The sequence below is a fragment of the Etheostoma spectabile genome, unplaced genomic scaffold (assembly GCF_008692095.1).
Source record: "Etheostoma spectabile isolate EspeVRDwgs_2016 unplaced genomic scaffold, UIUC_Espe_1.0 scaffold342, whole genome shotgun sequence".
Lineage (NCBI taxonomy): Eukaryota > Metazoa > Chordata > Actinopteri > Perciformes > Percidae > Etheostoma > Etheostoma spectabile.
This window is the reverse complement of record NW_022605589.1, coordinates 723,825-738,764: the sequence shown is the minus strand read 5'-3', so window position 1 is coordinate 738,764 and position 14,940 is coordinate 723,825.

Here is a 14,940-nt window from a genome sequence, read left to right as displayed (position 1 = left end):
CTGCTCCAAGCGCTTTTACATCTAAGGGAACATCTCACCATCACACACCATTCATACACTGTGGGCCGCTGGCTGCCGTACAAGGTGCCCGCTCTCATCAATACATCTTCACACACATTTCCAACTCGTGTTCAGTGTCTTGCCACCAGGACACTTCGCAATGACTGCAGGGGTCGGGGATCGAACCACCACACCATCCGATTGCAGGCAACCTGCTCTACCACTGATCCACATCCGCCCATACTAAGGAGGGCTTACTGAAGATAGACACCAATGGGTGTGATCTGTCTCTGCTGTAACTCACCCCTCCATAAAGGTAGTAGTGGAAGCGCTGACAGGCAAAACACGTGCTGCAACCTCCACTCCTTTTCAATTTGTGCATAATTTTGCTCTGTTTGGGATAATGCACGGGATTCAAATGTAACTGGCTGCCTTCCTGCAGCAAACAGCAGCCCAGACCTGTCTGGCTGAGTCGCTTTGGTATGGTGACCCGGCCTGTTATGTCATAATACCTCAAACGGGCACTGCCCGTGATCAGTTGTCGTGATCTCCTGCATGGCCGCGTCGTGCTTTGGCAGCCGTGCCACTGTACATCCTTATCCACATCCTCCTCAGACGTTCACAACCCTCAAGACAAGCGAGGCATGGACTTGGTGGATTTACACAAACCCCACACAACGCTGCAACGCCTTTATGTGTCTATGGGGTTGGGCATGTTCCAGAACTGCTCTGACCTTATCCGGTCAGCTTTAAGGCCTCGGCCGAGAGGACATGTCATGAAACGGACTTCCCTAACTCGAATTGCAGCTTCTTCAAACTCAGCTCAGTTAACTTCTCTGCCTCTGTCCATCATTGCGGTGAGGTTTGCATCGTGATCTCGGATGCACTTCCTCCGTGTCACCAAGCCCACTATTAAGATGTCATCACTATAGGCTCATCCATTCAAGCCTACCAGAGCTCATGCTGCTTCCTCTGATACAGTTCTGGTGCAACAGACACGCCAAAGGGAGTTTCAGCCAGCGTTTCCTGCCCCACGGTGTCCAAAATGTAGTCATCAGCTGCTCTCCTCATCCAGGCGGCACTGTAGAAACCGTCCCGCGCATCCCAGCGTGAAGATACTGCTTTTGGCAGTTTGTACAGCACGTCATCTATTCAATTCATTCATTTTATTTCAGTAATATCAATTCTAACAAGTATTCTCAGACACTATACAGATAAGACCACACTCCAGATTTACAAGGACCCAACAGTTCTAGAGTCTCCTCCAGAGCAAGCAACAGTGCGACGTGGCGCTGAAAAACTTCCTTTTAGGCATGAACCTCGTCATGCCCCAGGCTCTTGGTAGCGCATCGACGGGGGCGCGGTGGGTTTAGAAGAAGATTGGCATATCAACAATAGAACTAAAATTTAGTAGTTTGTAGCAAGTCTTGTAGTAGTTCATGGCAGCAGGGACCTGTGCGGCATTACAAGCCGCAGACGTAGCAGTGCACTGAGTAGTCTTACCATGAATGCCATCACGAACATGGAGCGGGACCACAAGGCGACAGCTGCTAACCCTGATTTGGAGCCTTCTGATCCACGAGGAAACATGCTGGGAAAAAGACATATAGGACTCCGGGAATGACTCCCCAGATGCAGGTATAACAGCATTTCTGGGACAGTATGAAATAAAGAAAGATGGAAAAGATAGAGAAGAGGAGCTCATGTATCAATAATCCCCAGCTGTCTAAAACTATTATTACCACAAACCAAGAGAGTACAAGGTAAAGAGAGCTCCAGCCCTGTCGGGCTAAGAACTCCCCCACCGGTCGGGGTGTATGCCAATCGTCCTCCCTTTAGTTTTATTATATCTTGCATTATAGATGAAGATAAATCAAAACTATGTGAACTTAACTACACTCCCTAACATATTCGATTCATCCCTAACTAGTGTATCAACTAATCCCCACTGTCTAAAACTATTATTACAGCAAAACCAAGAGAACATCGGTAAAGACAGCTGCCACGCCCGGTCGTGGCTAAACTTCCTCCCACCGTTGATCGGGCTGTATGCACGTCTCCCTTTAGTTTTAATATTTTTCTGATTATAGATAGATAATCTTGAAACTATGTGACTAACTACTGCTCCCTAACAATAACCCATTCAATTCTATGCCTCTATACTATAAGCTTTAATCATAAAGGAAAGTCTTATAGCCTACTCTAATTGTGAGACGTGTCCTGCTCCCTGACCCACTTGAACCTGGTTCCACAGGAGCTAGGACCTGAATAGCTGACGCTCTGGCTCCCGTTTCTACTTTTAGAGCTCTAGGAACCAACCATTAACCCTGCATTCTGGAGCGCGTAGTGCTCTCCGCAGGGTTGTAAGGAACTATGAGCTCTTTAAGATTAAATGGGCCGCCAGAAGACTTGTAGTGGAGAAGAAGGATTTTACTTATAGCTAAATTTTACAGGAAGCCAATCCAGAGAAGCTAAACAGGAGAACGTGATCTCTTTTCCTGGTGTCCCTTCAGAACACGTGCCGCAGCATCTGTATCAGACTGACGAGTCGCTTAATGTACTTTTCCGGAGCAGCCTGATAACAAAGATTGCAGTAATCCAACCTAGAAGTAACAAATGCATGGACTAGTTTTTCTGCATCATTTTTAACAGGTGTAGGTTCCTGATTTTGCAATTTACTAGGTGAAAAGGCGATCCTTGAATTTGCTTTAAGTGGGAATTTCAAGGACAAGTCCTGATCAAATGACCCAAGATTCTTCCAGTGTGCTGGAGCCAGGTGATGCCATCCAGAGTACTATATCTTTGGCTAATGCGTCACGGAGTTGTGGGGTCCGAGACATAACGTCATTTTATCTGAGGTTTAACATTAGAAATTACAGGTCATCCCAGTTTTAATATCCTGAAGGCATGTTTGAAGTTTAGGCTAACTTATTATTTTCATCCGGCTTGATCGTAGATATAATTTAGTATCCTCTGCAGAACAATGAAAGTTTATGGAGTGTTTCCTGAATAAACTGACCTAAAGGAAAGCATATATAACGTGACCAGGATTGGACCTAGCACAGACCTTGTGGGACTCCATGACTAACCTTGCGTGCCACGAGGATCATCGTTAACATGACAACGAGATCGATCTGATACTAAGACTTAACCCAACGTAAGCAGTTCCCGTAATGCCATTAAATTCCCAACTCTGTAATAGATATAATGGTCAATGCTATCAATGCAGCGCAATCTCAAGTAACCACAAGTACAGAGATAAGTCCTTTGTCATGCCATTTAGGAGGTGCATTAGTAATTTTCACAAGTGCTGTTCCCTCTGTGCTATGAATGAACTTCTAATCCTGACCTTGAAAACCTTCAAAGCTGTTGCTATGCAGAAGCTCGCACAGCTGTTTGGGCTGCTTTCTCAAGAATCTTAAGAGAAATGGAAGTTAGATATAGGTCTAAGTTGGCTAAACATCCTGATCAGGTTTGGCCTTTTTCAGAGAGGTTAACTACAGCAACTTTAAAATGCTGTGGGTACCTAGCCTGTTAACAAATTGGTTAGATCCAGTAGCGAAGTGTTACTAATGGTAAAACTTCTTTAAGTTATCCTGTCGGGATGGGATTCGAAGAGGCAGGTTGATGCTTGGGCGATGTAGAAATAATTGATTTAATTGATAAGATCAAGGAGCAAAGCAGTCTAAACATGTATCCTGGTTTTTACAGCTTTTCTAAGGTTTCCTGAGTTTAGAGATAAGTCCAGGGCCATTTAAAACCAGGTCTGGGTCAATTTTGCTTCTACTATATAAATTTTATCATTGAAGAACCTCATAAAGTCTTACTACTAAGAGCTATGAATACTTGGCTCAGGTAGAGTCTTGACCTTCTGTTAGCCTGGCACAGTGCTGAAAAGAAACCCTGTGGTTGTTCCTATTTTCTCTATCAATGACGAGTAGTACGCGCTCTGGCATTACGGAGGGCCTTCCTATACGGTTTAAGACTATCTTGCCAGATAAAACGAGAAATTTTCCAGTTGGTTGAGCGACAGATCTTCTCACAAGTTTCCGCGATATTTTGCTTTAATGTGCGAGTTTCAGTGTTATCCATGGAGCTAACCGTCTTTGTTTTCTTATCAACTTTTTTTAGGGGGTCACCAGAGCGAGAGTCATCGTACGAGCCTGCTCACATCAACAAAATGATCGATTTGGGAGGACTAATAGCAAGTGTCCCTCCGTAACTTTGTGACTTGGTATTTAATTAATGCTACGGAGTGCATCCTTAATTTAGCGACCGCACTATCGATAGACTCTTGTATCGAAGTTTTGCCTAATGGCGTTATTTCGCTTTAAACTCAAAATTTATCAAACAGTGGTCAATAAAAGGCATTTCTGTGGGAACCCTATTAACTTTTCAATTTCAATTTCAACACCATATTACCAGAACAAGTCGAGGTGGGATTAAAAGTGTGATCAGTTTATGAACACGTTGAGAAAAGCCATCTAATCTAATAGAGAGATCACGCATTGCTAAGGCTATCATTCTCATCGTCCACAGGTATTCAAATCCCCTACAATAAAACTTTGTCCGTTTTTACACTAAGTTGACAGAAACTCAGCAAATTCGGAATAAAAATTCAGAGTTTGACCAGGTGCTCGGTACCTATAACAAATAGAATTGGTTGCATTGATTTCCAACTTGGTGACAGACTTAAGAACAAGACTTTCAAATGAGTCCTGAATTTAGTTTGGTTTAGATCTGCATTAGTAGACTAGAATCGAAGATGGCTGTAACTCCACCCTCCTCGGCCGTTGCCTTTCCTCGAGGAATGTGAGTATTAATATGACTGGGTGGGGGGTGGATTCCATTTAGACTAACATATTCTATCACCCATCCCAGGGGTGTTTCAGTACGACAGAATAATCAATAGTAGAATCTGATTTATTCACTTCTATGCTAGTACCCCCCTTTGAAGAGAGAGATCTGATGTTTAAGAGTCCACATTTAATTTCTCCGATTCTTTTGCACTATTGCACTTGTGGTTTTAATTGTTATGAGTTTTCAAATGCACAGCTCCCTCTGTTTACCTTTGTTAGAATATTTTAATGGTCGGGGCAGACACCCGTCCACTATGGGTTTTTACTAGTAACGTCCCGTAATAAAGGAGCAGAAATTGTGTTAGACTTGGACTCTGCCTCCTGGTCCCACTATGGATTGGTCAGATGATTAGGTCCCTAATAAACCTGTCAGATTCCAGAAATGAAGAGCTGCTCAGCCCAGTGGGATAATGCCGGCTCTCCGGCCTCAGGGCATTTTTCACCCTGATATTTTTGGTGTACCCATCCTACCATGCAAAGGGTTGTGCCGGTCATTATGTGTTTTTTTTTCTGTGTTACCAGGTCCACTCTAAACAAACCTGAGATAATATGGAGAGATCTGCTGTTTTCCTAGCAAAGTTACATAGCGGACACCCAAACATCAGGGCATTTTTCCCTGATATTTTGTTTTATCCCCTGTATACTGTCTCAGGTTGTGAATACTTGTAGTCATGAGGACATTACATGTACAATGTACATTACATACATTATTGTTGTCGTGAAGGCCTTGCGCTGCACAGTTCTAACCCAAAAGAGATGACAGATATTGCCAAAATGCCTAGCAAAGGACGTTGACTAACTAAAGTTCTATATACTGATGTTCCCTTTATTCATCCATAGGGGGGTGCCAGTGGACAATCACTCTCTACTTAGCTCTGCTTTTGTCTTTTTCGTACACGAGCCACTCACCAGGGTTTATAAGTCTATAGTATTTATCGATGGCAACTGTGAACGAGTGACTCGTTTTTCTTGTCCGTCTGGTTAATGTAAAACCATCACTCTGTAAAAATCTTTAATTACTTGGAGTGTGCTAACAAACCTGTGAAATTACCAGTCATGATCACCCAAAAAAGACATACAGGTTCGATGGCTGGTATGATTGCTATTAATCTGAGTAACTGGATACATATGAAGTAAAAAAAGTAACAGTCACTATTCCATGGTGGTCGTAAATGTAACTATACAACTATAGCCAACAACATTCAATGCAGCACTCACAGACTTGCTGCGGGTGGTTCCCTTCTTTCCCCTCCTTAAACTATTCCACTTAGCAGATAAGTCTGGCGACGGCTACGGCTTTCAAAGTTTTCTCTGTCCCTGATTGCAATCTTTCACTGTAGTTTTCCAGAGGCCATGACCGCTCCAGAATCGTCAATTTTTTTGTGTTCTGAGTTAGCAGACTGTAGAGAGTTGACTGTGGCTGCAACTCTTGACAAATGCAAGCTATTTCTTGACAAAGGGCAGCCGTCTGAGTATCCATTTTTTGTGCCCATGATTTAAATCATCTACATAATTTTGTTTCTTTTCGACATTTTGTAAAAATTCGTGGTGCATCCATCCGCTTCGGTGAAAGCTAGCACCTTTTCTTGCTCGGCAATGATTTAGCTTCATTGCTTAGTGCACTTAGCCATTGTTTTTTAAACTTAACGAAATGCGCTGGCAAAGGCCGTTATATCCTTTTTCTAAGTGACTTGACTTAAAGTTATATACGTTTAGTATGATTATATATTTATTTATTTTGTATTCTGCATGCTAAAAAACAATTAAATTAAAAGTTGAATGCCGAGCTCAGACCTTACCTTTAACATGCTGAATGCCAGCCGGAGTCCCCTTAGTCTGGTCTTTCAATGAAAAAATCAATTAAACCCCACAAATGGTCCATGTAATACATTATTCTGTCAGGTAGGCTCTGTCAGTATTAAAATTTAGTTCATTTACATACCTGTTATTACGTCTGGTTTTCTCTACAGAGAATTACCAAGTTAGTTTTTAATTGAGATTCCAATGGTTTGTTTATTTTACCACAGGAAATACAACTTCATTTGTTGGTGGCTGCAATGCAAGGAATTCACCCGACATTGTAGTTTGGGGTTTTTGTTTGGGGTTATTTTTCCAATTCGGGCCTTCCCTGTTCTTGCCCAAGGACACTTCGACAATGACTGCAGGGGCGGGGATCGAACCACCAACCATCCGATTGGCAGGCAACCGCTCTACCACTGAGCCACAGCCGCCCCATACTAAGGAGGGGCTTACTGAAGATAGACACCAATGGGTGGTGATCTGTCTCTGCTGTAACATCACCCCTCCCATAAAGGTAGTAGTGGAAGCGCTGCCAGGGTGAGGCACGCGTCTGTGTACACCTCCATAGACTCACTCTGCCCAGGGAACCCCGGAAGACAGGGTTTTGGGGGACTCCCCCAGTAATGCACAGTCTGATTGGCGGAATGAAGGGGGACACATTCGCCCATTGTGTGTCGAATGGGACCGGCCGCTGGGCGTTGAAACACCTCTGGACCTTTCCTCATGTGGAGGAGACCAGGGCCACCGTGTGTGCGCCGCGTACATCATGCCAAGAGCCGCGATAGACTACAGCGCTGACACTGTCGCGCGTCCTGAAGCGTAACCACAAGAGTCAGGGTTTCCTGCTCGGTGCATGACAGCCTGGCTCTCATGCTTGATCGAGCTCATGTCTACGCCCCATATCACTATCGATTGGGCGGGCGCTTTCTGCGCCATTTATGGCAAAACCCAGCGTTGTTGTAGTGCTGCGAACCTTCATTGTGGCAGCGCGCCCGCTCCGAAGGGCGTAGAAGGAGCAATCGTCCAAGTAAAAGAGGACTCTGATGCCCCTCTCCCCCGTAGAGGCTGGAGCGCCGTTCCATTCACTTGACAAAGGTTGCGTGGGGCTAGTGGAGTATTCCGAACGGCAAGCCGGTTTGAACTGGGCAGTCTGTAGGCGCGGCCCGAAATCAGTCCCACGGGGCTTGGGACTGTACAGAACTCGCGTCTAATGTCCCGGCAGCTGAACATCTGTGGAGCCGGGAGGGATGGGGGGGGGGGGGATTTCATTGCTGGGGCCACAGTCTGCAAAGACGTGTGAACGAAACCATGCCACCGTGGACGCCGTGGTCGTGGTAAGGAGTGCGGTCATAGCCTTACCCAATCTCCGTGGCAAGCTACCGAGGGAGGGCCGCCGGATAAGTTGGCCATCGCGGAGACGCGGAGGCCAGTAAGCGATGTTGTTTGGCCGCCAGCCCCTGGGCGGCACATTGGTGGCCCGTCGTTGACTTACGCACACTGATCCTGGGAGGGAGGCGTGGGGTCTTCGGTGGCCGAAGAAAGTAGCTTCGGACGTCAAAATGGACGCCCAGCTCCCTCCAGGGGAGGGACTGAAGGAAGACCTGCGTCCGATACGCCCGGAACCCGAGTAAACCGGGCATAGCGAGAGACGGAGCCCGTTCTTTCCCCGCTGGGAGAAAGCCTCCTCCACAAATGCCGAATGCTCCCGCGAAGCGCGGCCAAGTGGGGCCCGTCCGCCGGCTAGCTGGCAACCCAAAGCTTCCTCGCCTGGTCGAGTTAGCTTTTATGACGCAGGCGGCGCAAACTGGCAGGAAGCGGCGGTGTAGAGTCTGGCCGCGTGAACGGCACCCACGGCAGGCCTGCACGGTGGTGTGAGTCCGTCGAAGGATGTCAGCCGTCGCAGGAGGGCGACACGGGCACCGGCGGAAGGTCTTGAGCTTGACTCATACTGCAATTTGAACGAAAAGTGGGAGTCGACACGGTCCGCTCTGTTATTATGCATAATGCGTACTAGTTAGAGCCCTCGCCTGGACCGCTAGGCGGGAAAGAATCTTCACGACTGCGCGCGCGAAGGATAAACCCCCAATAGCGTAGTCCCTAGAGCGGAAACTATACGAAATAGAACAACAAAAAATGACCTCCACTCAGATGCTTTCCAGAATTTTCTTTTCCTTCACGATCTTTGTTACCCTCGCACAGGTGGGTTATGGCCAGCAATCCTGGTCTATGTCACTGACCTTGCCCCCCAATACCAGTCTCATTATGGTGCTACTGTCCTAGCCACGAGATGCAATCTGTTTAGGACACCCAGGCAGACATGTGTTGTACTCAGCGCAATGAATCCAGTCCTTGAAGCTCTCAAGTTTCATCAAGGTGATGGCTTTCAACACCATACTGATAGCGTGTTGGCCAGCATAGCTTCAAAAATGATCTCTCTGTCCTCAAGTTGGTTTTGGGGTTTCCCGACATAGGGGCCCACCACCAGTGGGAAGGCGAAGTCCACCCATATTTGCCATTAACTGTTTTTTGTTTCTCCAGGAGGGGACGGCAACTAATCTGTAGGAGCACAGAAGTAAATTGAACCTTTGCTTGTATGCTCTCCCTATTTTTCAGAGTCTTCCATTTAATTCACAGTCTGTCCAGTTCCTTTAGCTCTGCGCCACAAAAGCAGTTAAAAATTGATCATATTTCGCTTGCTTTTACCAAACTTAAGCATGGTATACATAGTGGTGGCTTGCACGACTTTTTGGTGACAGCTCTATGACTTGACACTTGGCCAGATTAACTATATTACGGTGAAAACTGGATCCATCACAGTTCCACAGAACTGATATGTCTCGGCGCCTATTTGTCCACCTGCTCTTGAGTTTTTTGTATGCAGCCCCCCACTGAAATATCGAACAATGCCTGGATGGATTCTCTTTCATTTAAATGTCTCATGTGGTTTCACAATGTCCCAATTTGGTGATAGACTACGTACAAACGTCAGACCCAACCCTTAATTTTTGCTCTCAAAGCAAATTCCACCATTACAAAAAGAATTTGCGCCTTCTCTCCTGGGTCCCTAAGCTTCACAGTTATACACATAAATGGGGCACATCTGCCAAACTGTCCAATACGTCTTTATATAAAAAAGATATAGGTTGCTGCACCAAGCCAGTAAATGTTTCATTAACATTGTTAAGAAGATCCTGAAGACGTACCCCTGTCCAAATTGGGCCTTAGTACATATGACTGAGTAAGGCAGACTCTGTCCTTTTGTGATGGAGCACCAGGTATACAGGATCATCATCACGGTGTTTTCGGTAATACAAGACAGATTGCTCCCATTCATACCTAAACACAATTTTTTCTTTTTTCTGGGCTGTGTTCAGGGACTTTAGTGTTCGCAGAGGAACATAGAAATCCTTCTAGTTGCTATTATCAATGTTAGTTTATACAAATGTCTTAGGGTAAAAGTTGTAGAGGTGGGGCAGTCATTTCTTAAGGTGTTGACGAGATCTCGTTTTACTGATCTTGCGAGATTAAAATGTGACGAGAATTTCTTGTTGAAGGTGAAAAGTTTTCTCGTTTGAGGCCGTGTGATTGTCACCTTATTGACGTGAAATTACTATTGAAGATCCCCCTGCACTTGTAAATCATTTGTGTTGGCACGTACATTTTGGTCTCAACTGCTGCCAGAAACATCGACATGCTTATTTCTTGAAAAGAACATTACCATATCTTATCTGTTCTGTGTATTTTTCTCTTCTTTTCATGCTTGAGAAAAAAATTGTTTCTTCCGTTGCACTTAGTATTTTGAGAGGCAGTACTTTGTATTGATACACTTACTGTTTGCATGTAAAAGTGTTATTTTTCTGTTTATTTACACATCTATTTTATTTATTACTGTTTATTTTTTTACGTTCTGTTTTGGAAGGATTAGATTCTCGTGTGGAAATTTGGACAGGGCAAAAGCCATTTGGTAAGTTTTCTACAAACGTTTTGCAGTGTTTGGCACGTCCTTTACTGCATATATCATAATAAATGTTAAAAAAAAAAGTAGATAACATTCAGCATTAATAGTTGGATTGCAAATGCAGCTAAATTTTGTTTGCATTTTTGATTTTTCCAGTTGAATAAAAAAACCTATTTTCCATTCAATATTTTCATCGAGGATTATCTTTAAATTTTTTTAAAAATTCTGCTCGTCTCGTAAACCACTCGTGATGTGTCTCGTCGGCGTGGAGTAAGCGTCTGTCACACCCCTACGTCTTCTGTACTCAATTGTCTATATTGAGTATTTACAACGTTTGACATACAATTCGTCCCAAAACAATGATCCATGCGTTGCCATAACATATTTCACATAAGGATCAAAAATATTAACCTCTGCGCAAACGCAGTGAATCCAACCACACAACTATGCAACCACATTTTCAAATGTGTTGTAAATTCTGCATACAGTGCAATGGTTTTAAATGAATTTACCCTCGTCACTTACCCTTCACAGTGTAACCTCAGTGTTCAACATATGTCTTCAATGGACATTGCAAAGACGATTATAGTAGTCTTTTCCACATTTTAAGTGCAAATACAAAATAGTGTGAACAGTTTAGTACAAGCAGTGCAAATACATATATGACAAATAAAAAAAGATACACCACTTTGACTTGATAGCACCATCTGTATAACATTTAGTTATCATATAGCTACAGTGGGGGCTTCGAAAGTTTGGCCCCCAAGTAAAATTTGTATCAACATGAATGTTTATCTGACGAGCGTTGTCACATGTGTGGAATGGTACAATGTTTCCTGTAGTGTAAAGCCTTGAGCAGTTGTTAAACTGGAAAGCTGCTATATAAATACAGCACTTTACATAAGAAGCCAAGAAAAGTGGAAGAATCCTCAAAAGGCGAACAAATGATGATTAGACATTCGTATGTCCAAAAATTTGATTTTATTTACACTTTCAAAATAACGAAAAACAAAAAAATGAACCTCAAAGTTTGGTGCCCCTACATGATGTTAACCTTTACTGCCCCCCCTTTTGCAATATCACAGCTTGGAAACACTTCTTGTAGCCAGCCAAGATTTTCAATTCTGGTTTGTGGTATCTTTGCCCATTCTCTCTTACACAAATCTTCCAGTTCTTTGACATTTCTGGTCTGTCTCTCACCAACTTGCTCTTTTAAGGTCTATCCAATATTTCAATTATGTTGAGTTCGAGATTGTGAGCCATGGCAAAAACCTTCATTTAACGCCTCTTATGTAATCCACCGTGGATTTAAGGTGTGTTTGAGCTATATCCATTTGTAGAAGCCATCCTCTCTTTAACTTCAGCTTTTTCACAGATGGCATCAAGTTAGCGTCCAAAATTTGCTATATTTTATTAAATCCATTTTTCCTTCTACTCGTGAATGTTCCCTGCCATTGGCTGCACATACAACCCCAAAGCATATTGATCCACCCCAGTTTTTCCTTAAATTCTGTCGCCCTTTCTCTCCCCCACGTACCTTTGCTCATTTGGGCCCAAAAAATTCTATTTTACCCTCATGGGTCCCCAGAACATGTTTCCAACAATGCATCAGGCTTGTCTATATGTTCTTTGCAAACTTCAACACTGATTTTTGTGGTGAGGACGTAGATCATCTTCTGATGGCTTTTCCATTAAGAGCTGTAGCACCCCAACACGCCCTACAATGCCTAACTGCCAATAAGTTAACTTTAGACTGGAATGATGGGGTGTTTGGAGCTTCGTTTCTTAAGGTTGCTACCACGAAGGTTTACCTACTTTGGTTAATCATATACTACCCTACTTTTAACATCAAATCTATAGTTGTTATTAGAAAACTGCCCCCAACCACTCTTTAAACAAAAAAGTTAATTTACTGGACAATAATTAAAAAGTACAAACAATATTCAGCAGGTAGATTGAATAAACAGAAAAATATCTAAAAACACAAATAGGTTAATTCAGCCTCATCATGATATTTCAAAACAATTATCCTTTCTTTACCTGTTTCCTCTTAACCCTCATGTTGTCCTCGGGTCAAATTGACCCATTTTCCTATATCAATGTTCTTTTTAATTACCCAACATTACATGATTGATTCCACACACGCTCTATGCCAAGTACAAATCTCTCTACTTTTATTAATTTTGGGGCTATTTTATTCAATTTATACCATTTGAAAAAACAAATGAAGTGTTTTTGAAATAGTATTGAGTATAAGTTGACATATTCCAGTCAGTGATTGGATAATCCATTCCTTTACTTTTAGTCAAATAATTCCTACTTTTCTGCTCTTCTACCTCAAACATTAGTATAATTTCCTATAATGAGGTTTATTGACCATAAATTCCAAAAATAACTGTAAAACTAAAGTTAATAAGTTAGTGTTACGTATGTTGTAAACACGCAAAACAAAGTGACAACATTGAAAAAAAAAGGGGACAAAAGTGTTGAAAAAAGACCAAAAACGTTTAAACATTGATAAAAGCGTCAACAAAATTGCTGATTTTTAATTTTGACGGGAAGACGACACAAGGGTTAAAAGATTAACCTACAGGCAGAAGTATTTATCTTTAAATCAGTAACAACATATAAAAATATTACCAACACTACGCTTAAACCACCGTGGTACCACACACACACTAACTCCACGCACACACAAAAAGAGGAAAAAAAACAAAACGACTGCAGCGCTGATAGTTCGTGTGCAATCGTCCGAATGACGTTTTCTTCAGTGGGAGAAATCCCAACATATCCAACTTACGATTAGTTGTTAGTCCAAGAAACACCTACTGTATGGCGTGCTACTGGTTTGTGATGAATGGGGTGACCCCCCATGACCGGTCCCCGTCTCTACATTGCTGTTCTCGCTGGCAGAGTCCCCCCTGATGCATGTGCGTCCCCGGTATGCTCTGTGGACTTCTAGTTGCCCCTCCACATTAACAATATAGGACCTGGGCCCGCCCTGCTGCAGGCATACACCTTTTTACCACTGGCCATCCTGTCCCCAGGGAGTGGTTTCATCCTGACGGCTGGCCGACCACTCAGGCAGATCTTTAGCAGATCTGTCATAGGTCAATTTTGCCGCCTGGCGTTTCAAACACAGTTTGCCTGGTATATCACCAACGACCCGGCAACAGCAGCTGGTCCGTCACAGGGAGGTGTGTCCGCAGTCTCCGTGACATTAGTGCTGTGCGGGACGCAGTGCACCCCTCCGTTGGCATGTTTTCTCCAATGGATGGATAGCTTTCATGGGTCCTCGCCGCCAACGCAGCTTTTTTACACAGGTTCTTTACAATCTTTACTGCCGGACTCGGCTTTTGCCATTGGCTTTTGGGTGTCTTGGTAATGAGGTAACATGCTCAAAGCACCACTCTTTTTGCAAATGTCCTCAAGCGCCACAAGCAACTGACATCCCCGTCAGAAAGCACGTGTCTGGTATGCCGGGCTGCAAATTGAGCCTTGCACCTCAGAATTGTAGTTTCAGCTGAGAGGTCAGGAAGCAGATCGACCTCTCCAGAATTCAGGTAGTGGTCCACAACAAGCAGGAAATCCTTCCAGTCCTGATTGACAGGTCTATGCTCACTATCTGCCAGGGACGTGTGGGAGTGGGTGGACATCATGGTCTCCTTCTTTTTTTTCATGTGCATACTCATTGCCACCAAGCATTGTTGCACAAAGTCTTTGATTTCCCCTGCATGTTGGGCCAAAAGAGTGTGTCAGGGCTTGCCTGTAGCAACGTCTCCCCCTATATGGCTGTAGTGGATCCGTCTCAGCATTTCTGGCCGCAAAGTTTTAGAACATAACGCGCTGGCTTCTGAAGAGTAACGCCGTCCTGTACACTGATTTCGTCTCTGATAGCCCAGTACCCTCCTGATCTTATGGGCGTCTCCTCTCTGCAGTCTGGCCATCCCTCAAGCACACAGTCTTGAGCATCTGAAGACACCAGCTTCTCTGTGTGCTGTCGATTTGAGCGGGCTTTGGCTGTTCGTTCAGTAGTCCTCTGCTGAATTGCTGCGGTGTCGTACTGTTCCTCCTGCAGGTTGCAGACCATTTCCCGCCTGTATTGTGTGTCTGTTCTCTGTGGTGGAGTATGGCTCGGCTAAGCGTTTCACTGATGTACTCCGGCCTGGCTTGTACACCACTTTGAGGCAGTAGTTCTGGAGCGTAAGAGCATACTCTGGAGCGCTTGGTGCACTAAGTGTAAAATGTAATGTAAATGTGCTGTATTTATATGCGCTTTCCATTCTTACAACTGCTCCAAGCGCTTTTACATCTACAGGGAAC